This window comes from Crinia signifera, chromosome 5 (genome assembly GCF_055691185.1).
Source record: "Crinia signifera chromosome 5, ASM5569118v1, whole genome shotgun sequence".
Lineage (NCBI taxonomy): Eukaryota > Metazoa > Chordata > Amphibia > Anura > Myobatrachidae > Crinia > Crinia signifera.
In genome coordinates, this window is record NC_139221.1 from 332103661 (window position 1) to 332129830 (window position 26170).

Below are 26170 nucleotides of genomic sequence, written 5' to 3' on the forward strand. Positions count from 1 at the left end.
AGTTTGTGGTGCATGGCTCCGGCGCCCTGTAGTCTTTCGGTGCCCGGAGCTCGTGCTCCGCTGGCTCCACCTTTGCTACGTCTCTGGCTCCAGGCTGCATATCACTGTATCCATCCCAGCTGATGAGTCCCGGGCTATGCGGCACCTGCAATGAGTTTGAGGCCAGTGTTAGAATCATTCGATGCTGAGCCTGTTACGATGGTTTTGGACACGTCCACACGGCTGGGAATAGATCTGTAGCCCTACACAACCATTCGCACCGCGATCACACTGGGATTTCCTTCTAGTGGGACTGTGGCTTAACTGAATGCTGGATGCTGCAAAATGGTGGCCGTGTGATCAGGCCTGAATTACCCCATAAATGGAGGGTTATAGTGGGACCACACTAGTATCTGCCCGGGGCCCCATACAGCCCATAGCGCTGTAATCCTGCTCCGCTATACACAGAGAACGTACCCAAATCATACTGCACCAGGGTGGACAGACAGACGTCGCAGTCTGCGGGACACACCATCCATTGTCCTGTGCAGTTATTCCCGGAGGGATCTGTGCAATCCACGCACTTCAGCGCATTACCTGCAAATAGGAAAAGACGGCGATAAAGCAAATCTGGGTTATTCTTACAATGTGTTATACTGTATGCATCACATATTGGGGGTGATTCTGATCGCCAAGCACCCCTGCAACGTCGCACAGGGGAGCAATGGTGTGCGACTGCTTATACACATGTATGCCCATGTGCCGCCGCTTGGTGCCAGCGGGCATGACTAACTGCTTGTTCGCCGTCCCGTTCGCACCTAGGAGTGTGGGCGTCGGACAGCGGCGAGGGGTTGCGCCCATGGGAACTCCCATGAAAATGCAGGACGTTCCCATGTAAATGCGCCCATAGCACATGGTGCGGGGGCTGGCATCTGACGTCAGCGGAAGTTAGCTGCCTGCCCGCATCCTGCACAGGGCGCTTACAGATGTAAGACACCAGAGAGCGCTGGTAGAGCGCTGTAGAAAGAATATGATGGTCAGCGTGTTATGCTAAACATCCTTCACATGGACGCGGGGGCGCGGCAAAGCTGCTTAGCATAAGGTCCATTGTGGAACCAGGAAGTAATGCGGCAGCTTGTTTGGGGTAAGTTGTATTTATCCATAACCAGTACACAATTACCGCACATTTACAGCAAACAAACATTGGAAAAAATAGTTCTAACCTTAAAAATAAAACATTATATGGGAATCTGATCTCTGGGTCAACAATGTCTGACCAAAAAATGGGCACGTTCTGCCCTGCTCAGAAGTGTCATCTGATTTTCATTCGGAGTGTTGAAGACGCACACGATCCCATTGGCGGCACAGGACGGAATGGCGGCCATCCCTGGTAACAAGGGGGTTCCAGGACCTTTTCCAGAGACCTACTCCAACAAACAAAACTCTCCTGTCTATATAGGACGTTCCGGCAGACCGCTCAGCACCACAAGCAATGTCAACGCTGGGCGTGTGATGGACAAGGTTTCAGATCACTTTTATTTGCTACAACCTGTATTTCCAGTAATCAGTTGGTGCTTGCACAGATGAATGCAGATGCTGCTAGTAGACCAGCGTGCAGTTGTGAATGACGCCACTAGGTGGCGCAGCAGCAGCCAGTTCACGTGCTGAATATTATCCATGATGGTTTGTTTCACAAGACACTTTACTCATTATACAGAATCAGCTGCCAGTGCCAGCTGCCAGTATTAGACTGGCTCACAGGGGTACCCCTGGTGGACCCCCCACATCCAATTATAGGGATTGGGTTCCAGACTGTGCACCTGAATTATACATTATACTGCACAGGACCATGGTGTATTCCTCTTACTACTGTGGTAAATTATCTTGCCTGCACCAGCACTATTTACTATACTATTAACACCTAGCCAAACATCAGTGGCAGCTGACCACACCCCCTCTGGAGACTGGCCACACCCCTAAAATGATCCCCTTTAATATAATTCCCCGGTGGGCCTTTTATGCCCAGTCTGACAATGACCCCAAAAGAAGGATGTCGACCCCACCATTGTTCAGTTACACGGATATTCAGCTCTATGTAAACTGGTGTTTGCCCGTGGCTCCCCTCATGTGGATGTCAGTTACTGTTCAGTGGAACTAAGGGCCTGATTCAGAGCTGATTACAGGGATAGGATTGCGTATTCCCATGGCAGCAATCAGCCCTCAATATCTCATATTGTGCTGTATATTGTATACTATACACAGTGACCCAAAACATCTATGCTTCCAATATTCCATCAGGGAGCAACACAAATACATGCATGGGTTACTAAGGCATGAGCAAGCCACGTACAGCTGCCCATTGTGATAACAAATCGTGATCAAGCCACGTACAGCTGCCCATTGTGGTAACAAATCGTGTGCAAGCCACGTACAGCTTCCCATTGTAGTAACAAATCGTGATCAAGCCACGTACAGCTGCCCATTGTAGTAACAAATCATGTGCAAGCCACGTACAGCTGCACATTGTAGTAACAAATCGTGATCAAGCCACGTACAGCTGCCCATTGTAGTAACAAATCTTGTGCAAGCCACGAACAGCTGTCCACTGTAGTAACAAATTGTGTGCAAGCCACGTACAGCTGCCCATTGTGGTATCAAATCGTGTGCAAGCCACGTACAGCTGCCCATTGTAGTAACAAATCGTGATCAAGCCACGTACAGCTGCCCATTGTAGTAACAAATCGTGTGCAAGCCACGTACAGCTGCCCATTGTAGTAACAAATCGTGTGCAAGCCACGTACAGCTGCCCATTGTGGTATCAAATCGTGTGCAAGCCACGTACAGCTGCCCATTGTGGTAACAAATCGTGATCAAGCCACGTACAGCTGCCCATTGTTGTAACAAATCGTGATCAAGCCACGTACAGCTGCCCATTGTAGTAACAAATCGTGTGCAAGCCACGTACAGCTGCCCATTGTAGTAACAAATCGTGTGCAAGCCACGTACAGCTGCCCATTGTGGTATCAAATCGTGTGCAAGCCACGTACAGCTGCCCATTGTGGTAACAAATCGTGATCAAGCCACGTACAGCTGCACATTGTGGTATCAAATCGTGTGCAAGCCATGTACAGCTGACCATTGTAGTAACAAATTGTGATCAAGCCACGTACAGCTGCCCATTGTAATAACAAATCTTGATTAAGCCACGTACAGCTGCCCATTGTAATAACAAATCGTGTGCAAGCCACGTACAGCTGCCCATTGTAGTAACAAATCGTGATCAAGCCACGTACAGCTGCCCATTGTAGTAACAAATCGTGATCAAGCCACGTACAGCTGCCCATTGTATTAAGAAATCGTGTGCAAGCCACGTACAGCTGCCCATTGTAATAACAAATCGTGATCAAGCCACATACAGCTGCCTATTGTAGTAACAAATCGTGTGCAAGCCACGTACAGCTGTCCATTGTGGTATCAAATCGTGTGCAAGCCACGTACAGCTGCCCATTGTAGTAACAAATCGTGTGCAAGCCACGTACAGCTGTCCATTGTGGTATCAAATCGTGTGCAAGCCACGTACAGCTGCCCATTGTGGTAACAAATCGTGATCAAGCCACGTACAGCTGCACATTGTGGTATCAAATCGTGTGCAAGCCACGTACAGCTGCCCATTGTGGTAACAAACCGTGATCAAGCCACGTACAGCTGCCCATTGTAATAACAAATCTTGATTAAGCCACGTACAGCTGCCCATTGTAGTAACAAATCGTGTGCAAGCCACGTACAGCTGCCCATTGTGGTAACAAATCGTGATCAAGCCACGTACAGCTGCCCATTGTTGTAACAAATCGTGATCAAGCCACGTACAGCTGCCCATTGTAGTAACAAATCGTGTGCAAGCCACGTACAGCTGCCCATTGTAGTAACAAATCGTGTGCAAGCCACGTACAGCTGCCCATTGTGGTATCAAATCGTGTGCAAGCCACGTACAGCTGCCCATTGTGGTAACAAATCGTGATCAAGCCATGTACAGCTGCACATTGTGGTATCAAATCGTGTGCAAGCCACGTACAGCTGACCATTGTAGTAACAAATTGTGATCAAGCCACGTACAGCTGCCCATTGTAATAACAAATCTTGATTAAGCCACGTACAGCTGCCCATTGTAATAACAAATCGTGTGCAAGCCACGTACAGCTGCCCATTGTAGTAACAAATCGTGATCAAGCCACGTACAGCTGCCCATTGTAGTAACAAATCGTGATCAAGCCACGTACAGCTGCCCATTGTAATAAGAAATCGTGTGCAAGCCACGTACAGCTGCCCATTGTAATAACAAATCGTGATCAAGCCACATACAGCTGCCTATTGTAGTAACAAATCGTGTGCAAGCCACGTACAGCTGTCCATTGTGGTATCAAATCGTGTGCAAGCCACGTACAGCTGCCCATTGTAGTAACAAATCGTGTGCAAGCCACGTACAGCTGTCCATTGTGGTATCAAATCGTGTGCAAGCCACGTACAGCTGCCCATTGTGGTAACAAATCGTGATCAAGCCACGTACAGCTGCACATTGTGGTATCAAATCGTGTGCAAGCCACGTACAGCTGCCCATTGTGGTAACAAACCGTGATCAAGCCACGTACAGCTGCCCATTGTAATAACAAATCTTGATTAAGCCACGTACAGCTGCCCATTGTAGTAACAAATCGTGTGCAAGCCACGTACAGCTGCCCATTGTGGTAACAAATCGTGATCAAGCCACGTACAGCTGCCCATTGTAGTAACAAATCGTGTGCAAGCCACGTACAGCTGCCCATTGTGATAACAAATCACGAGCAAGCCACGTACAGCTGCCCATTGTAGTAACAAATCGTGATCAAGCCACGTACAGCTGCCCATTGTAATAACAAATCGCGAGCAAGCCACGTACAGCTGCCCATTGTGGTAACAAACCGTGATCAAGCCACGTACAGCTGCCCATTGTGGTATCAAATCGTGATCAAGCCACGTACAGCTGCCCATTGTAATAATAAATCGTGTGCAAGCCACGTACAGCTGCCCATTGTAGTAACAAATCGTGATCAAGCCACGTACAGCTGCCCATTGTAGTAACAAATCGTGATCAAGCCACGTACAGCTGCCCATTGTAATAAGAAATCGTGTGCAAGCCACGTACAGCTGCCCATTGTAATAACAAATCGTGATCAAGCCACATACAGCTGCCTATTGTAGTAACAAATCGTGTGCAAGCCACGTACAGCTGTCCATTGTGGTATCAAATTGTGTGCAAGCCACGTACAGCTGCCCATTGTAGTAACAAATCATGTGCAAGCCACGTACAGCTGTCCATTGTGGTATCAAATCGTGTGCAAGCCACGTACAGCTGCCCATTGTGGTAACAAATCGTGATCAAGCCACGTACAGCTGCACATTGTGGTATCAAATCGTGTGCAAGCCACGTACAGCTGCCCATTGTGGTAACAAACCGTGATCAAGCCACGTACAGCTGCCCATTGTAATAACAAATCTTGATTAAGCCACGTACAGCTGCCCATTGTAGTAACAAATCGTGTGCAAGCCACGTACAGCTGCCCATTGTGGTAACAAATCGTGATCAAGCCACGTACAGCTGCCCATTGTAGTAACAAATCGTGTGCAAGCCACGTACAGCTGCCCATTGTGATAACAAATCACGAGCAAGCCACGTACAGCTGCCCATTGTAGTAACAAATCGTGATCAAGCCACGTACAGCTGCCCATTGTAATAACAAATCGCGAGCAAGCCACGTACAGCTGCCCATTGTGGTAACAAACCGTGATCAAGCCACGTACAGCTGCCCATTGTGGTATCAAATCATGTGCAAGCCACGTACAGCTGCCCATTGTGATAACAAACCATGAGCAAGCCACGTACAGCTGCCCATTGTGATAACAAACCATGAGCAAGCCACGTACAGCTGCCCTTTGTGATAACAAATCGTGTGCAAGCCATGGAAGGGATACATTCACTGGGTCATCAAGCATTACGAGCCGACATGTGCCGACAGGCGGTATTTCATGCACTACCATCCACTAAGGTGTGGTGGGAGAACAAAATAGTGTGCCGCGAGGGGCTGCGGTGCTACGTTTCAGTGTCCATGTTGACTGTGTCGACATTCCGGTCAATAAACAGTGCAAAACCCCATGTCGACCTTATGACCATGTCCACCTTCCCCATATCGATCTTCAGTCATGTCAACCTTAATGCATGTCAACCTACTGGTGTCGACCTAATGCTTTTAGACCTAATGCTTGTCTACCCGATGATCCCATTCCCCATGGAAAGCTGATCAATGTGAGCTGCCCACGGGAGAAACAGTTGGGCCTGCAGCCCAGAACCCTGAGCATTTGTTCTCCGGAATAGCGGTGCAGATCCTACAGGAAGCTGCGGGCACTCGGACTGAGGGGGAAAATCATCATCCTGGTTTCTTTATAGACATGAATACCAACTCTCTTCTCTTTCAATGCCCCTGCCCACAGCCCACCACTCACAGCCCAGAGCCCACCGCCCACAGCCCACAACCCACAGCCCACAGCAAGCGTATCTGAAAAATGTAGTGAATAAGAAATAAAATGTCTCTGCAGAGGACGTGGACAAGACGAGGACACTAACCTGCGTCAATGAGTAGTACCAGGACACATAGATGGTAGACAGTGGGCATTGTGGCACCAACGCAAAGCTCCAGCGCCGCAGATCCCAGCGAGACAGAAGAGACACCGTCTGCCCTGTGTGCAGTGTAGGAAGGAAGTCACGGCGGACGAGGGAGACGGTAATCCTTACATGATGTGACAAGTTAATCATAGGAAAACCAGTTTATTCACAGTCAATTGTTTTGTTCCTGAGACAGCGTCTGAAGCATAGTGACGTAGGCATACATCGCTCAGGTATAGGGGGTATCATCGCTCAGGTATAAGGAGGATCACCAGAGGTATAAGGAGGATCACCGCTCCGGCATAGGGAGGATCACCGCTCAGGTACAGGGAAGATCACCGCTCAGGTACAGGGAGGATCACCGCTCAGGTACAGGGAGGATCACCGCTCAGGTACAGGGAAGATCACCGCTCAGGTACAGGGAGGATCATCGCTCAGGTATAGGGAGGATCATCGCTCAGGTATAAGGAGGATCACCAGAGGTATAAGGAGGATCACCGCTCCGGCATAGGGAGGATCACCGCTCAGGTACAGGGAAGATCACCGCTCAGGTACAGGGAGGATCACCGCTCAAGTACAGGGAGGATTAATGCTCAGGTACAGGGAGGATCACTGCTCAGGTATAGGGAGGATCACCGCTCAGGTATAGGGAGGATCATCGCTCAGGTATAAGGAGGATCTTCGCTCAGGTATAAGGAGGATCACCGCTCAGGTATAGGGAGGATCACCGCTCAGGTATAGGGAGGGTCACCACAGAGGTATAAGGAGGATCACCGCTCAGGTACAAGGAGGATCACCGCTCAGGTATAGGAAGGATCACCGCTCAGGCATAGGAAGGATCACCGCTCAGGCATAGGGAGGATCACCGCTCAGGTACAGGGAGGATCACCGCTCAGGTATATGGAGCAGCACCGCTAAGGTACAGGGAAGATCACCGCTCAGGTACAGGGAGGATCACCGCTCAGGTATAGGGAGGATTACCGCTCAGGTATAGGGAGGATCACCGCTCAGGCATAGGGAGGATTACCGCTCAGGTATAAGGAGGATCACCGCTCAGGTACAGGGAGGATCACCGCTCAGGTACAGGGAGGATCACCGCTCAGGTACAGGGAGGATCACCGCTCAGGTATAGGGAGGATCACCGCTCAGGTACAGGGAGGATCACCGCTCAGGTATAAGGAGGATCACCGCTCAGGTACAGGGAGGATCACCGCTCAGGTACAGGGAGGATTACTGCTCAGGTATAGGGAGGATCACCGCTCAGGTACAGGGAGGATCACCGCTCAGGTATAGGGAGGATCACCGCTCAGGTACAGGGAGACTCATCGCTCAGGTATAGGGAGGATCACCGCTCAGGTATAGGGAGGATCACCGCTCAGGTATAGGGAGGATCATCGCTCAGGTATAGGGAGGATCACCGATCAGGTATAGGGAGAATCATTGCTCAGGTATAAGGAGGATCATCGCTCAGGTATAGGGAGGATCACCGCTCAGGTATAGGGAGGATCACCGCTCAGGCATAGGGAGGATCACCGCTCAGGTATAGGGAGGATCACCGATCAGGTATAGGGAGGATCACCGCTCAGGTATAGGGAGGATCACCGCTCAGGTATAGGGAGGATCACCGCTCAGGCATAGGGAGGATCACCGCTCAGGTATATGGAGGATCACCGCTCAGGTATAGGGAGGATCACCGCTCAGGTATAGGGAGGATAATCGCTCAGGTATAGGGAGGATCACCGCTCAGGCATAGGGAGGATCACCGCTCAGGTATATGGAGCAGCACCGCTCAGGTACAGGGAGGAACACCGCTCAGGTATAGGGAGGATCACCGCTCAGGCATAGGGAGGATCACCGCTCAGGTATAGGGAGGATCACCGCTCAGGTATAGGGAGGATTACCGCTCAGGTATAGGGAGGATCACCGCTCAGGTATAGGGAGGATAATCGCTCAGGTATAGGGAGGATCACCGCTCCGGCATAGGGAGGATCACCGCTCAGGTATAGGGAGGATCACCGCTCAGGTACAGGGAGGATCATCGCTCAGGTACAGAGAGGATCACCGCTCAGGTATAGGGAGGATCATCGCTCAGGTATAGGGAGGATCACCGCTCAGGTATAGGGAGGATCACCGCTCAGGTATAGGGAGGATCACCGCTCAGGTATAGGGAGGATCACCGCTCAGTTACAGGGAGGATCACCGCTCAGGTACAGGTAGGATCACCGCTCAGGTATAGGGAGGATCACCGCTCAGGTACAGGGAGGATCACCACTCAGGTATAGGGAGGATCACCGCTCAGGTACAGGGAGGATCACCGCTCAGGTACAAGGAGGATCACCGCTCAGGTATAGGGAGGATCACCGCTCAGGTATAGGGAGGATCATTGCTCAGGTACAGGGAGGATCACCGCTCAGGTATAGGGAGGATCACCGCTCAGGTATAGGGAGGATCACCGTTAAAGTACAGGGAGGATCACCGCTCAGGTATAGGGAGGATCACCGCTCAGGTATAGGGAGGATCACCGCTCAGGTACAGGGAGGATCACCGCTCAGGTATAGGGAGGATCACCGCTCAGGTATAGGGAGGATCACTGCTCAGGTATAGGGAGGATCACCGCTCAGGTACAGGGAGGATCACCGCTCAGGTATAGGGAGGATCACCGCTCAGGTATAGGGAGATTCACCGCACAGGTATAAGGAGGATCAGCGCTCAGGTATAGGGAGGATCATTGCTCAGGTACAGGGAGGATCACCACTCAGGTACAGGGAGGATCACCGCTCAGGTACAGGGAGGATCACCGCTCAGGTACAGGGAGGATCACCGCTCAGGTACAGGGAGGATCACCGCTCAGGTATAGGGAGGATCACTGCTCAGGTATAGGGAGGATCACCGCTCAGGTATAGGGAGGATCACCGCTCAGGTATAGGGAGGATCGGGAGGATCACCGCTCAGGTATAGGGAGGATCAGCGCTCAGGTATAGGGAGGATCACCGCTCAGGTAAAGGGAGGATCAGCGCTCAGGTACAGGGAGGATCACCGCTCAGGTATAGGGAGGTTCATCGCTCAGGTACAGGGAGGATCACCGCTCAGGTACAGGGAGGATTACCGCTCAGGTACAGGGAGGATTTCCGCTCAGGTATATGGAGGATCACCGCTCTGGTACAGGGAGGATCACCGCTCAGGTATAGGGAGGATCACCGCTAAGGTATAGGTAAGATCACCGCTCAGGTACAAGGAGGATCACCGCTCAGGTATAAGGAGGATCATCGCTCAGGTACAGGGAGGATCACCGCTCAGGTATAGGGAGGATCAGCACTCAGGTATAGGGAGGATCACCACTCAGGTATAGGGGGGTTAACCGCTCAGGTATAGGGAGGATCATTGCTCAGGTATAGGGAGGATCACCGCTCAGGTATAGGGAGGATCACCGCTCAGGTACAGGGAGGATCAGCGCTCAGGTACAGGGAGGATCACCGCTCAGGTACAGGGAGGATCACCGCTCAGGTACAGGGAGGATCACCGCTCAGGTATAGGGAGGATCACCGCTCAGGTACAGGGAGGATCACCGCTCAGGTATAGGGAGGATCACCGCTCAGGTACAGGGAGGATCACCGCTCAGGTATAGGGAGGATCACCGCTCAGGTATAAGGAGGATCATCGTTTAGGTACATGGAGGATCACCGCTCAGATATAGGGAGGATCACCGCTCAGGTACAGGGAGGATCACCGCTCAGGTATAGGGAGGATCACCGCTCAGGTATAAGGAGGATCATCGCTCAGGTACAGGGAGGATCACCGCTCAGGTATAAGGAGGATCACCGCTCATGTATAAGGAGGATCACCGATCAGGTATAGGGAGGATCACCGCTCAGGTATAGGGAGGATCAGCGCTCAGGTACAGGGAGGATCACCGCTCAGGTATAGGGAGGATCAGCGCTCAGGTATAGGGAGGATCACCGCTCAGGAATAGGGAGGATCACCGCTCAGGTATAGGGAGGATCACCGCTCAGGTATAGGGAGGCTCATCGCTCAGGTATAGGGAGGCTCATCGCTCAGGTACAGGGAGAATCAGCGCTCAGGTATAGGGAGGATCACCGCTCAGGTACAGTGAGGATCACCGCACAGGTACAGGGAGGATCACCGCTCAGGTATAGGGAGGATTACCGCTAAGGGATAGGGAGGATCACCGTTCAGGTACAGGGAGGATCACCGTTTAGGTACAGGGAGGATCACCGCTGAGGTACAGGGAGGATCACCGCTCAGGTACAGGGAGGATCACCGCTCAGGTACAGGGAGGATCACCGCTCAGGTACAGGGAGGATCACCCCTCAGGTACAGGGAGGTTCACCGTTCAGGTATAGGAGGATCACCGCTCAGGTATAGGGAGGATTACCGCTCAGGTATAGGGAGGATCACCGCTCAGGTATAGGGAGGATCAACGCTCAGGTATAGGGAGGATCACCGCTCAGGTATAGGGAGGATCACCGCTCAGGTACAGGGAGGATCACCGCTCAGGTACAGGGAGGATCACCGCTCAGGTACAGGTAGGATCACCGCTCAGGTATAGGGAGGATCACCGCTAAGGTATAGGGAGGATCACCGCTCAGGTATAGGGAGGATTACCGTTCAGGTATAGGGAGGATCACCGCTCAGGTATAGGGAGGATCACCGCTCAGGTACAGGGAGGATCACCGCTCCGGCATAGGGAGGATCACCGCTCAGGTATAGGGAGGATCACCGCTCAGGAACAGGGAGGATCACCGCTCAGGTACAGGGAGGATCACCGCTCAGGTACAGGGAGGATCACCGCTCAGGTATAGGGAGGATCACCGTTCAGGTATAGGGAGGATCACCGCTCAGGTACAGGGAGGATCAGCGCTCAGGTATAGGGAGGATCACCGCTCAGGAATAGGGAGGATCACCGCTCAGGTATAGGGAGGATCACCGCTCAGGTATAGGGAGGCTCATCGCTCAGGTATAGGGAGGCTCATCGCTCAGGTACAGGGAGAATCAGCGCTCAGGTATAGGGAGGATCACCGCTCAGGTACAGTGAGGATCACCGCACAGGTACAGGGAGGATCACCGCTCAGGTATAGGGAGGATTACCGCTAAGGTATAGGGAGGATCACCGTTCAGGTATAGGGAGGATCACCGTTTAGGTACAGGGAGGATCACCGCTGAGGTACAGGGAGGATCACCGCTGAGGTACAGGGAGGATCACCGCTCAGGTACAGGGAGGATCACCGCTCAGGTACAGGGAGGATCACCGCTCAGGTACAGGGAGGATCACCCCTCAGGTACAGGGAGGTTCACCGTTCAGGTATAGGGAGGATCACCGCTCAGGTATAGGGAGGATTACCGCTCAGGTATAGGGAGGATCACCGCTCAGGTATAGGGAGGATCACCGCTCAGGTATAGGGAGGATCACCGCTCAGGTATAGGGAGGATCACCGCTCAGGTACAGGGAGGATCACCGCTCAGGTACAGGGAGGATCACCGCTCAGGTACAGGTAGGATCACCGCTCAGGTATAGGGAGGATCACCGCTAAGGTATAGGGAGGATCACCGCTCAGGTATAGGGAGGATTACCGTTCAGGTATAGGGAGGATCACCGCTCAGGTATAGGGAGGATCACCGCTCAGGTACAGGGAGGATCACCGCTCCGGCATAGGGAGGATCACCGCTCAGGTATAGGGAGGATCACCGCTCAGGAACAGGGAGGATCACCGCTCAGGTACAGGGAGGATCACCGCTCAGGTACAGGGAGGATCACCGCTCAGGTATAGGGAGGATCACCGTTCAGGTATAGGGAGGATCACCGCTCAGGTACAGGGAGGATCACCGCTCAGGTACAGGGAGGATCACCGCTCAGGTACAGGGAGGATCACCGCTCAGATACAGGGAGGATCACCGCTCAGGTACAGGGAGGATCACCGCTCAGGTACAGGGAGGATCACCGCTCAGGTACAGGGAGGATTACCGCTCAGGTATAGGGAGGATCACCGCTCAGGTATAGGGAGGATCACCGCTCAGGTACAGGGAGGATCACCGCTCAGGTACAGGGAGGATCACCGCTCAGGTACAGGGAGGATCACCGCTCAGGTATAGGGAGGATCACCGCTCAGGTACAGGGAGGATCACCACAGAGGTATAAGGAGGATCACCGCTCAGGTACAGGGAGGATCACCGCTCAGGTACAGGGAGGATTACCGCTCAGGTATAGGGAGGATCACCGCTCAGGTATAGGGAGGATCACCGCTCAGGTACAGGGAGGATCACCACAGAGGTATAAGGAGGATCACCGCTCAGGTACAGGGAGGATCACCGCTCAGGTACAGGGAGGATTACCGCTCAGGTATAGGGAGGATCACCGCTCAGGTATAGGGAGGATCACCGCTCAGGTACAGGGAGGATCACCACAGAGGTATAAGGAGGATCACCGCTCAGGTACAGGGAGGATCACCGCTCAGGTACAGGGAGGATTACCGCTCAGGTACAGGGAGGATCACCGCTCAGGTACAGGGAGGATTACCGCTCAGGTATAGGGAGGATCACCGCTCAGGTATAGGGAGGATCACCGCTCAGGTACAGGGAGGATCACCGCTCAGGTACAGGGAGGATTACCGCTCAGGTATAGGGAGGATCACCGTTCAGGTACAGGGAGGATCACCGCTGAGGTAAAGGGAGGATCACTGCTCAGGTATAGGGAGGATCACCGCTCAGGTACAGGGAGGATCACCGCTCAGGTACAGGGAGGATCACCGCTCAGGTACAGGGAGGATCACCGCTCAGGTACAGGGAGGATTACCGCTCAGGTATAGGGAGGATCACCGCTCAGGTACAGGGAGGATCACCGCTGAGGTAAAGGGAGGATCACATTTCAGGTATGCAGCATCTGGCATATACTGTACTTATACAGGGTCAGGGTGCTGTGTTTCATAGGACAGTTCTGCCCTCTCCGGTAGTGCTTGCTGTGCAGTGCGGTCTGGCTGAGCTGGTATATGCCGCACCCCCCGCAGCCGCCACAGCACATCACAGTGACGGGAAGCTTTCAGGGCAGCAGCAGTGATGTAAGCCTGCAGTAGGATCCCCCAGATCCCTCTCCGGTAGTGCTCGCTGTGCAGTGCGGTCTGGCTGAGCTGGTATATGCCGCACCCCCCGCAGCCGCCACAGCACATCACAGTGACGGGAAGCTTTCAGGGCAGCAGCAGTGATGTAATCCTGCAGTGGGATCCCCCAATCCCTCTCCAGTAGTGCTCGCTGTGCAGTGCGGTCTTGCTGAGCTGGTATATGTCGCACCCCCACAGGGAGGATCACCGCTCAGGTACAGGGAGGATTACCGCTCAGGTATAGGGAGGATCACCGCTCAGGTATAGGGAGGATCACCGCTCAGGTACAGGGAGGATCACCGCTCAGGTACAGGGAGGATCACCGCTCAGGTACAGGGAGGATCACCGCTCAGGTATAGGGAGGATCACCGCTCAGGTACAGGGAGGATCACCACAGAGGTATAAGGAGGATCACCGCTCAGGTACAGGGAGGATCACCGCTCAGGTACAGGGAGGATCACCGCTCAGGTACAGGGAGGATCACCGCTCAGGTATAGGGAGGATCACCGCTAAGGTATAGGGAGGATCACCGCTCAGGTATAGGGAGGATTACCGTTCAGGTATAGGGAGGATCACCGCTCAGGTATAGGGAGGATCACCGCTCAGGTATAGGGAGGATCACTGCTCAGGAACAGGGAGGATCACCGCTCAGGTACAGGGAGGATCACCGCTCAGGTACAGGGAGGATCACCGCTCAGGTACAGGGAGGATCACCGCTCAGGTACAGGGAGGATCACCGCTCAGGTATAGGGAGGATCACCGCTCAGGTACAGGGAGGATCACCGCTCAGGTATAGGGAGGATCACCGCTCAGGTACAGGGAGGATCACCGCTCAGGTACAGGGAGGATCACCGCTCAGGTACAGGGAGGATCACCGCTCAGGTATAGGGAGGATCACCGCTCAGGTACAGGGAGGATCACCGCTCAGATACAGGGAGGATCACCGCTCAGGTACAGGGAGGATCACCGCTCAGGTACAGGGAGGATCACCGCTCAGGTACAGGGAGGATCACCGCTCAGGTACAGGGAGGATCACCGCTCAGGTATAGGGAGGATCACCGCTCAGGTACAGGGAGGATCACCGCTCAGATACAGGGAGGATCACCGCTCAGGTACAGGGAGGATCACCGCTCAGGTACAGGGAGGATCACCGCTCAGGTACAGGGAGGATTACCGCTCAGGTATAGGGAGGATCACCGCTCAGGTACAGGGAGGATCACCGCTCAGGTACAGGGAGGATCACCGCTCAGGTAAAGGGAGGATCACATTTCAGGTATGCAGCATCTGGCATATACTTTACTTATACAGGGTCAGGGTGCTGTGTTTCATAGGACAGTTCTGCCCTCCCCGGTAGTGCTCGCTGTGCAGTGCGGTCTGGCTGAGCTGGTATATGCAGCACCCCCAGCAGCCGCCACAGCACATCACAGTGACGGGAAGCTTTCAGGGCAGCAGCAAAGATGTAATCCTGCAGTGGGATCCCCCAGATCCCTCTCCGGTATTGCTCGCTGTGTAGTGCGGTCTGGCTGAGCTGGTATATGCAGCACCCCCAGCAGCCGCCACAGCACATCACAGTGATGGGAAGCTTTCAGGGCAGCAGCAGTGATGTAAGCCTGCAGTGGGATCCCCCAGATCCCTCCCTGGTAGTGCTCGCTGTGCAGTGCGGTCTGGCTGAGCTGGTATATGCAGCACCCCCAGCAGCCGCCACAGCACATCACAGTGACGGGAAGCTTTCAGGGCAGCAGCAGTGATGTAAGCCTGCAGTGGGATCCCCCAGATCCCTCTCCGGTAGTGCTCGCTGTGCAGTGCGGTCTGGCTGAGCTGGTATATGCAGCACCCCCAGCAGCCGCCACAGCACATCACAGTGACGGGAAGCTTTCAGGGCAGCAGCAGTGATGTAAGCCTGCAGTGGGATCCCCCAGATCCCTCTCCGGTAGTGCTCGCTGTGCAGTGCGGTCTGGCTGAGCTGGTATATGCCGCACCCCCCGCAGCCGCCACAGCACATCACAGTGACGGGAAGCTTTCAGGGCAGCAGCAGTGATGTAAGCCTACAGTGGGATCCCCAGATCCCTCTCCGGTATTGCTCGCTGTGCAGTGCGGTCTGGCTGAGCTGGTATATGCCGCACCCCCCGCAGCCGCCACAGCACATCACAGTGACGGGAAGCTTTCAGGGCAGCAGCAGTGATGTAAGCCTGCAGTGGGATCCCCCAGATCCCTCTCCGGTAGTGCTCGCTGTGCAGTGCGGTCTGGCTGAGCTGGTATATGCAGCACCCCCAGCAGCCGCCACAGCACATCACAGTGACGGGAAGCTTTCAGGGCAGCAGCAGTGATGTAAGCCTGCAGTGGGATCCCCCAGATCCCTCTCCGGTAGTGCTCGCTGTACAGTGCGGTCTGGCTGAGCTGGTATATGCAGCACCCCCAGCAGCCACCACAGCACATCACAGTGACGGGAAGCTTTCAGGGCAGCAGCAGTGATGTAAGCCTGCAGTGGGATCCCCCAGATCCCTCCCCGGTAGTGCTCGCTGTACAGTGCGGTCTGGCTGAGCTGGTATATGCAGCACCCCCAGCAGCCGCCACAGCACATCACAGTGACGGGAAGCTTTCAGGGCAGCAGCAGTGATGTAAGCCTGCAGTGGGATCCCCCAGATCCCTCTCCGGTAGTGCTCGCTGTGCAGTGCGGTCTGGCTGAGCTGGTATATGCCGCACCCCCAGCAGCCGCCACAGCACATCACAGTGACGGGAAGCTTTCAGGGCAGCAGTAGTGATGTAAGCCTGCAGTGGGATCCCCCAGATCCCTCTCCGGTATTGCTCGCTGTGCAGTGCGGTCTGGCTGAGCTGGTATATGCAGCACCCCCAGCAGCCACCACAGCACATCACAGTGACGGGAAGCTTTCAGGGCAGCAGCAGTGATGTAAGCCTGCAGTGGGATCCCCCAGATCCCTCCCCGGTAGTGCTCGCTGTACAGTGCGGTCTGGCTGAGCTGGTATATGCAGCACCCCCAGCAGCCGCCACAGCACATCACAGTGACGGGAAGCTTTCAGGGCAGCAGCAGTGATGTAAGCCTGCAGTGGGATCCCCCAGATCCCTCTCCGGTATTGCATGCTGTGCAGTGCAGTCTGGCTGAGCTGGTATATGCAGCACCCCCAGCAGCCACCACAGCACATCACAGTGACGGGAAGCTTTCAGGGCAGCAGCAGTGATGTAAGCCTGCAGTGGGATCCCCCAGATCCCTCCCCGGTAGTGCTCGCTGTGCAGTGCGGTCTGGCTGAGCTGGTATATGCCGCACCCCCAGCAGCCGCCACAGCACATCACAGTGACGGGAAGCTTTCAGGGCAGCAGCAGTGATGTAAGCCTGCAGTGGGATCCCCCAGATCCCTCCCCGGTAGTGCTCGCTGTGCAGTGAGGTCTGGCTGAGCTGGTATATGCAGCACCCCCAGCAGCCACCACAGCACATCACAGTGACGGGAAGCTTTCAGGGCAGCAGCAGTGATGTAAGCCTGCGGTGGGATCCCCCAGATCCCTCTCCGGTAGTGCTCGCTGTACAGTGCGGTCTGGCTGAGCTGGTATATGCAGCACCCCCAGCAGCCGCCACAGCACATCACAGTGACGGGAAGCTTTCAGGGCAGCAGCAGTGATGTAAGCCTGCAGTGGGATCCCCCAGATCCCTCTCCGGTAGTGCTCGCTGTGCAGTGCGGTCTGGCTGAGCTGGTATATGCAGCACCCCCAGCAGCCGCCACAGCACATCACAGTGACGGGAAGCTTTCAGGGCAGCAGCAGTGATGTAAGCCTGCAGTGGGATCCCCCAGATCCCTCTCCGGTAGTGCTCGCTGTGCAGTGCGGTCTGGCTGAGCTGGTATATGCCGCACCCCCCGCAGCCGCCACAGCACATCACAGTGACGGGAAGCTTTCAGGGCAGCAGCAGTGATGTAAGCCTACAGTGGGATCCCCCAGATCCCTCTCCGGTATTGCTCGCTGTGCAGTGCGGTCTGGCTGAGCTGGTATATGCCGCACCCCCCGCAGCCGCCACAGCACATCACAGTGACGGGAAGCTTTCAGGGCAGCAGCAGTGATGTAAGCCTGCAGTGGGATCCCCCAGATCCCTCTCCGGTAGTGCTCGCTGTGCAGTGCGGTCTGGCTGAGCTGGTATATGCAGCACCCCCAGCAGCCGCCACAGCACATCACAGTGACGGGAAGCTTTCAGGGCAGCAGCAGTGATGTAAGCCTGCAGTGGGATCCCCCAGATCCCTCTCCGGTAGTGCTCGCTGTACAGTGCGGTCTGGCTGAGCTGGTATATGCAGCACCCCCAGCAGCCACCACAGCACATCACAGTGACGGGAAGCTTTCAGGGCAGCAGCAGTGATGTAAGCCTGCAGTGGGATCCCCCAGATCCCTCCCCGGTAGTGCTCGCTGTACAGTGCGGTCTGGCTGAGCTGGTATATGCAGCACCCCCAGCAGCCGCCACAGCACATCACAGTGACGGGAAGCTTTCAGGGCAGCAGCAGTGATGTAAGCCTGCAGTGGGATCCCCCAGATCCCTCCCCGGTAGTGCTCGCTGTGCAGTGCGGTCTGGCTGAGCTGGTATATGCCGCACCCCCAGCAGCCGCCACAGCACATCACAGTGACGGGAAGCTTTCAGGGCAGCAGTAGTGATGTAAGCCTGCAGTGGGATCCCCCAGATCCCTCTCCGGTATTGCTCGCTGTGCAGTGCGGTCTGGCTGAGCTGGTATATGCAGCACCCCCAGCAGCCGCCACAGCACATCACAGTGACGGGAAGCTTTCAGGGCAGCAGCAGTGATGTAAGCCTGCAGTGGGATCCCCCAGATCCCTCCCCGGTAGTGCTCGCTGTGCAGTGCGGTCTGGCTGAGCTGGTATATGCCGCACCCCCAGCAGCCGCCACAGCACATCACAGTGACGGGAAGCTTTCAGGGCAGCAGCAGTGATGTAAGCCTGCAGTGGGATCCCCCAGATCCCTCCCCGGTAGTGCTTGCTGTGCAGTCCGGTCTGGCTGAGCTGGTATATGCAGCACCCCCAGCAGCCACCACAGCACATCACAGTGACGGGAAGCTTTCAGGGCAGCAGCAGTGATGTAAGCCTGCGGTGGGATCCCCCAGATCCCTCTCCGGTAGTGCTTGCTGTGCAGTGCGGTCTGGCTGAGCTGGTATATGCAGCACCCCCAGCAGCCGCCACAGCACATCACAGTGACGGGAAGCTTTCAGAGCAGCAGCAGTGATGTAAGCCTGCAGTGGGATCCCCCAGATCCCTCTCCGGTATTGCTCGCTGTGCAGTGCGGTCTGGCTGAGCTGGTATATGCAGCACCCCCAGCAGCCGCCACAGCACATCACAGTGATGGGAAGCTTTCAGGGCAGCAGCAGTGATGTAAGCCTGCAGTGGGATCCCCCAGATCCCTCTCCGGTAGTGCTCGCTGTGCAGTGCGGTCTGGCTGAGCTGGTATATGCAGCACCCCCAGCAGCCGCCACAGCACATCACAGTGACGGGAAGCTTTCAGGGCAGCAGCAGTGATGTAAGCCTGCAGTGGGATCCCCCAGATCCCTCTCCGGTATTGCTCGCTGTGCAGTGCGGTCTGGCTGAGCTGGTATATGCAGCACCCCCAGCAGCCGCCACAGCACATCACAGTGATGGGAAGCTTTCAGGGCAGCAGCAGTGATGTAAGCCTGCAGTGGGATCCCCCAGATCCCTCTCCGGTAGTGCTCGCTGTGCAGTGCGGTCTGGCTGAGCTGGTATATGCAGCACCCCCAGCAGCCGCCACAGCACATCACAGTGACGGGAAGCTTTCAGGGCAGCAGCAGTGATGTAAGCCTGCAGTGGGATCCCCCAGATCCCTCTCCGGTAGTGCTCGCTGTGCAGTGCGGTCTGGCTGAGCTGGTATATGCCGCACCCCCAGCAGCCGCCACAGCACATCACAGTGACGGGAAGCTTTCAGGGCAGCAGCAGTGATGTAAGCCTGCAGTGGGATCCCCCAGATCCCTCTCCGGTATTGCTCGCTGTGCAGTGCGGTCTGGCTGAGCTGGTATATGCAGCACCCCCAGCAGCCACCACAGCACATCACAGTGACAAGAAGCTTTCAGGGCAGCAGCAGTGATGTAAGCCTGCAGTGGGATCCCCCAGATCCCTCTCCGGTAGTGCTCGCTGTGCAGTGCGGTCTGGCTTAGCTGGTATATGCAGCACCCCCAGCAGCCGCCACAGCACATCACAGTGACGGGAAGCTTTCAGAGCAGCAGCAGTGATGTAAGCCTGCAGTGGGATCCCCCAGATCCCTCTCCGGTAGTGCTCGCTGTGCAGTGCGGTCTGGCTTAGCTGGTATATGCAGCACCCCCAGCAGCCGCCACAGCACATCACAGTGACGGTAAGCATTCAGGGCAGCAGCAGTGATGTGTGCTGAGATTTCTCTGGTCCCAGCCGCCCTGTAAAGGGTTAAGCATCAGAGAGTGTTTTGCAGTCAGGTAACAGAACCTGGGTCACTGCAAAGCCTGAAATGGGTCCCTGAGGTGTGTTTGGGGGATAGATGGATGGGCTCCCAAATATACGGCTCCAGTCCAGGTGGTCAGACCTGCACAGACACAGGTGGGAACTGGGCTGATTGCAGGAAAAGGGATCTAAATCTTGTTCAGTTTGGTGCATGTGGCGCTGATGCCTGATAGGGGCCAGTGAGCAGGGACAAGTGCTGTAGCGCCAGGTACTTAGTCCGCCAGTGCCCAGAGGCACTGAGGCACTGTGCGCAAGGAGCGCTGCTTGGACAAATTACTGTTGTTTGTTTATATGAATCTTATGTTGCTGTAAAGTGGATTTGTGGCACATATGCCATTAAATAAATGCCCAAATACCAGAGACTGCCTGTGTGTCCTGTCTGAGCGGCAAACCTGTTACTATAATATATATATACTGTATATATCCGAGCCCCCATGAACGTCATCATTCCAAGCCCGGCTCCGAGCAGCTCTCGGAGATTCCCGTCTGACTCGGGTCCATCCGCGTGGTCAGAACGTCATCTCCCGGCGCCGGTTTTCGCGAGGCTTTAAATAGCGGCTGCTGCGCCCGCCATCTTCACTCCAGTCTAGTAGTGGGTTGGGAGAGGGTGTGTTGGTGCTGCTGCTGGGGCTTAAACTTGAGCTTGAACGCAATATTTTGTAATCGCTGGTGCTGTCTCTCAGTGCTGCTGTGTAGTCTAACTGTGTACTTGTAGTACTACTGTCTCCTCTGTGCGGTCTACCTCTGGTGTGCTGTGCTGTAATTATTTTATTTGCTGGGGCTGTCTCTCAGGGCTGCTGTGTAGTCTAACTGTGTACTTGTGGTACTACTGTCTCCTCTGTGCGGTCTACCTCTGGTGTGCTGTGCTGTAATTAATTATTTTATTCGCTGGGGCTGTCTCCCTCAGTGCTGCTGTGTACTCTGTTCTCCTCTATGCTTAGGAGAACAGTCTAACTGTGTACTTGTAGTACTACTGTCTCGCTTCTCGGCCTTTCGGCTAAGATCAAGTGTAGTATCTGTTCACAGAGAAACCTTGGTCGGACGCTGATCGGTCGGTTGCTTGGAGTCCGAGGCTGCACTGTGCCCCCGGGGAAACTCGGGGGTGCCGAACATGCACGGGTGATCCCAAAATCACCATGCACCAGTAAGCACTTGCACTGCGCACTTCCCTTCAGGTAGCGCTTCACGTCCTTATCTCGTCCTTTTGGATGGGGTAGGACAATTTTTACACCCCCACCCCGGCCTTCTGGCTGAGGTCTTTATTATTTATTTCTCTTCCCCTCTCACGTTCGTCACTTTTCACGTTCCTTGTTTTTTTGTAGTTTTGTCACGTTTTTTTGGGTAGTGTGGTCGACCCTTTCGGGCCTTCCATTTCCCCAATGTGCCGAAGCTCTCGCCTTTTGGGGAGAGCTGCGGTCCCCCCGAGGACGACCCCGAGCCGCAAGGCAGAGGGAAGTCTACTGAGGGTCTCTCCAAACCTTCGGGTGCGGAGGACCCACCGCCCTAACCCTTCCGGGGGTTGAGGAATGAGGGTCTCTCTAAGCTTCGGCGAAGAGGACCCACCGTTCCCTATTTTCCCCTCTTCGGCCTTATGGTTGAGAGGGGTTAGGGGAAAAACGGGGCCCTTCTCCTTTGGTAGAAAGCCCACTTCGATCGCATGGCCCCCTTTGCACGTGTGTTTAGGCACAGCACTGGTGGTAGGGAGCACACCTCGGGCTCCTGAGTTTTTTCAAACTACTGTCTCCTCTGTGCTGGGGCCTACATCTGGTGCTGTGCTGGAATATATATATTATATGAATAATTATATTATATATAGTCCACTGGTGCTGCCTGCACTGAATCTGCCAGTATTATTTAGTTACTCAGTCCACTGTTGCCACTGGCATTGCTACTGCCTACCTAGTGTACCTACCTAGTACATACTAGGCTGCTATATATAATTCAGGGTTGCCGACCCTCACGGAATTTGCGGGAGTGGCACAATCGTGTCATTTTAGCCCCGCCCCCTCCATGGAGATCAGTTATTTTGGCTATTTGCCGTAATGGGGGCGGGGCTTAATGACATCACCGTTAAGCCCCGCCCCCGAACTCGTAATGAAAGAGATTCCTTCTCCCGGAAAGGATCTTATGCAAGTCGGCAACCCTGATATAATTTATTAAAAAATAATACTTGTGGTGCGTGGGACTGTAAAAAATAATTCCATGCTGCTGGTGCTGGTGCCACTGAGTGCCACTGCCAAGCAGTACCTAATAATACAATTAATTATTATAAATTCTGCTGGTGCACTGCATAAAGCTACTGGTGGTGTGTAACTACCTTTTGTGGTGACCACTGGCAGTGCTACTGCCTACCTACCTAGTAGTTTATTTTCTCTACCTACTAGGCTGCTATATTATTAATACTTAATTAATTGAATTATATATAGTTCACTGGTGCTGCCTGCACTGAATACTGTGAATAGAGGTTGCCAGTATTAGTTACTCAGTCCACTGTTGCCACTGGCAGTGTTACTGCCTAAGTGTACCTAACAAGTAGTACAACTACATACTAGGCTGCTATATCTAATTTAATTAAAGAATAATACTTGTGCTGTGTGGGACTGTAAAAAATAATTTCATGCTGTTGGTGCACTGACGTGTGCCACTGAGTGCCACTGCCAAGCAGTACCTAATAATAAAATTAATTATTATAAATTCTGCTGGTGCACATACTAGTATTGCTGACGTATCTACCGGTCTTGTGCCTAGTACTGTCTTATCTACTTGTCTGGTGCCTAGTACTGCCGTATCTACCTGTCTGGTGCCTAGTACTGCCATATCTACCTGTCTGGTCTGGGGCTCACTGCCTAATACTGCCATATCTACCTGTCTGGTACCTAGTACTGCCGTCTCTACCTGTCTGGTGCCTAGTACTGCCATATCTACCTGTCTGGTGCCTAGTACTGCCGTATCTACCTGTCTGCTGCCTAGTACTGCCATATCTACCTGTCTGGTGCCTAGTACTGCCGTATCTACCTGTCTGGTGCCTAGTACTGCCATATCTACCTGTCTGGTGCCTAGTACTGTCTTATCTACCTGTCTGGTGCCTAGTACTGTCTTATATACCTGTCTGGTGCCTAGTACTGCCGTATCTACCTGTCTGGTGCCTAGTACCGCCGTATCTACCTGTCTGGTGCCTAGTACTGCCGTATCTACCTGTCTGGTGCCTAGTACTGTCTTATATACCTGTCTGGTGCCTAGTACTGCCGTATCTACCTGTCTGGTGCCTAGTACTGCCGTATCTACCTGTCTGGTGCCTAGTACCGCCGTATCTACCTGTCTGGTGCCTAGTACCACCGTATCTACCTGTCTGGTGCCTAGTACTGCCGTATCTACCTGTCTGGTGCCTAGTACTGCCGTATCTACCTGTCTGGTGCCTAGTACCGCCTTATCTACCTGTCTGGTGCCTAGTACCGCCGTATCTACCTGTCTGGTGCCTAGTACCGCCGTATCTACCTGTCTGGTGCCTAGTACTGCCGTATCTACCTGTCTGGTGCCTAGTACTGCCGTATCTACCTGTCTGGTGCCTAGTACTGCCGTATCTATCTGTCTGGTGCCTAGTACTGCCGTATCTACCTGTCTGGTGCCTTGTACTGTCTTATCTACCTGTCTGGTGCCTAGTACTGTCTTATATACCTGTCTGGTGCCTAGTACCGCCGTATCTACCTGTCTGGTGCCTAGTACCGCCGTATCTACCTGTCTGGTGCCTAGTACTGCCGTATCTACCTGTCTGGTGCCTAGTACTGTCTTATATACCTGTCTGGTGCCTAGTACTGCCGTATCTACCTGTCTGGTGCCTAGTACTGCCGTATCTACCTGTCTGGTGCCTAGTACCGCCGTATCTACCTGTCTGGTGCCTAGTACCGCCGTATCTACCTGTCTGGTGCCTAGTACTGCCGTATCTACCTGTCTGGTGCCTAGTACTGCCATAACTACCTGTCTGGTGCCTAGTACTGCCGTATCTACCTGTTTGGTGCCTAATACTGATGTATATACCTGCCTGGTGCCTAGTACTGCCGTATCTACCTGTCTGGTGCCTAGTACTGCCGTATCTACCTATCTGGTGCCTAATACTGCTGTATATACCTGCCTGGTGCCTAGTACTGCCTTAGCTACCTGTCTGGTCTGAGGCCCAATGCCTAATACTGTCGTATCTACATGTCTGGTGCTTAGTACTGCCTTACCTACCTGTCTGGTGCCTAGTACTGCCATAACTACCTGTCTGGTGCCTAGTACTGCCATAACTACCTGTCTGGTGCCTAGTACTGCCTTATCTACCTGTCTGGTGCCTAATACTGCTGTATATACCTGCCTGGTGCCTAGTACTGCCTTATCTACCTGTCTGGTGCCTAGTACTGCCTTATCTACCTGTCTGGTGCCTAGTACTGCCTTATCTACCTGTCTGGTGCCTAGTACTGCCTTATCTACCTGTCTGGTGCCTAGTACTGCCTTATCTACCTGTCTGGTGCCTAGTACTGCCTTATCTACCTGTCTGGTGCCTAGTACTGCTGTATCTACCTGTCTGGTGCCTAGTACTGCCGTATCTACCTGTCTGATGCCTAGTACTGCCGTATCTACCTGTCTGGTGCCTAGTACTGTGGTCTGGGGCCCACTGCCTAATACTGTCGTATCTACCTGTCTGGTGCCTAGTACTGCCTTATCTACCTGTCTGGTACCTAGTACTGCCGTATCTACCTGTCTGGTGCCTAGTACTGCCGTATCTACTGCTGCAGTGCCACTCTTACATGAGCCATGTGTTTGTGCCGCACACTTCTGTGGCTTAGCATAGTTATCCAGCTACCTTGGTGCAACCTTTTGCCCTAAAAACAATATTGTGAGGTGTTCAGAATAGACTGGAAATGAGTGGAAATGAATGTTATTGAGGTTAATATAGCGTAGGAGCAAAAAAAAAAAAAATTCTGCTATTTTAGCAGTTTTTATGCTTTTTTGACAAAAAAAAATCAGAACCCAAAACCCAAAAAATCCAAGCACAAAACACTTAGGAGGTGTTTTGCCAAAACCCATTAGAACCCAAAACCTCAAGGTAATCAGAACCCAAAACCAGAAAAGTGTCCGGTGCACATCCCTAATATATATATCTATCCCTGAGGATGGGAGAAAAGCTCCCGAAACATGTCGGTGAATAAAAGCATCTACGTTTGAAATCTGATGAGTCCCGCCTATTCTTCCTACCTATAAAAGAGACATCCATCTCAAGGAAGGCACCGGAGTCTTATATTCTACGCCTTGTTTAGGAAGCGAGTGCTGGGTTATTGGACTATATATATATATATATATATATATATATATGGTACTTGTGTAGTTTCACGGCGCCAGCATGGCGCTGTGCTACTTCCGGGTGTACGCTCGCCACGAAATATGTCCAAAAAAGTCACTTAACTCCATGCCAACATGGATAGTTCATACCTCCACTATCCATGTTGGCATGGAGTTGATTTTAAATAGCGTGGCGAGCGTAGCGAGCCACCGAGCCCGCAGCGTGAAACTACACAAGTAGGGGACTCAGACGCACGGTGTGAAACTACACAAGTACCATATATATATATATATATATATATATATATATATATATATATATATATATATAAAAATATATACACACAGTATATATCTGGGCGCCTGATTTTTTCATTGCATGCCACTACTTAAGGCATGCAATGCGATGCGATGCGATGCGATTTTTCATTGTAAAGACCCGTTTTTTAATTGTATAGTCACCCCCACTATCCAACTACGCATGGAGTTGATCTTATATAGTGTGGCGAGCGCAGCAAGTCACCGAGCCCGAAGCGTGGCGAGTGGACGCGGATTACTTTACATGTATTTTACATGTATTCTGCGTCCG

The 26170-nt window shown here is 53.4% G+C and overlaps 1 protein-coding gene and 1 pseudogene across 1 annotated transcript in view; both read left to right on the forward strand.

Annotated features, from left to right (window-relative positions):
* LOC146005834 (uncharacterized) overlaps positions 1–26170 on the forward strand; it is a 150751-nt gene that overhangs the window by 15308 nt on the left and 109273 nt on the right. The gene's annotated exons all lie outside the window — the stretch shown is intronic.
* Positions 21243–21300, forward strand: LOC146005870 (U2 spliceosomal RNA; annotated as a pseudogene).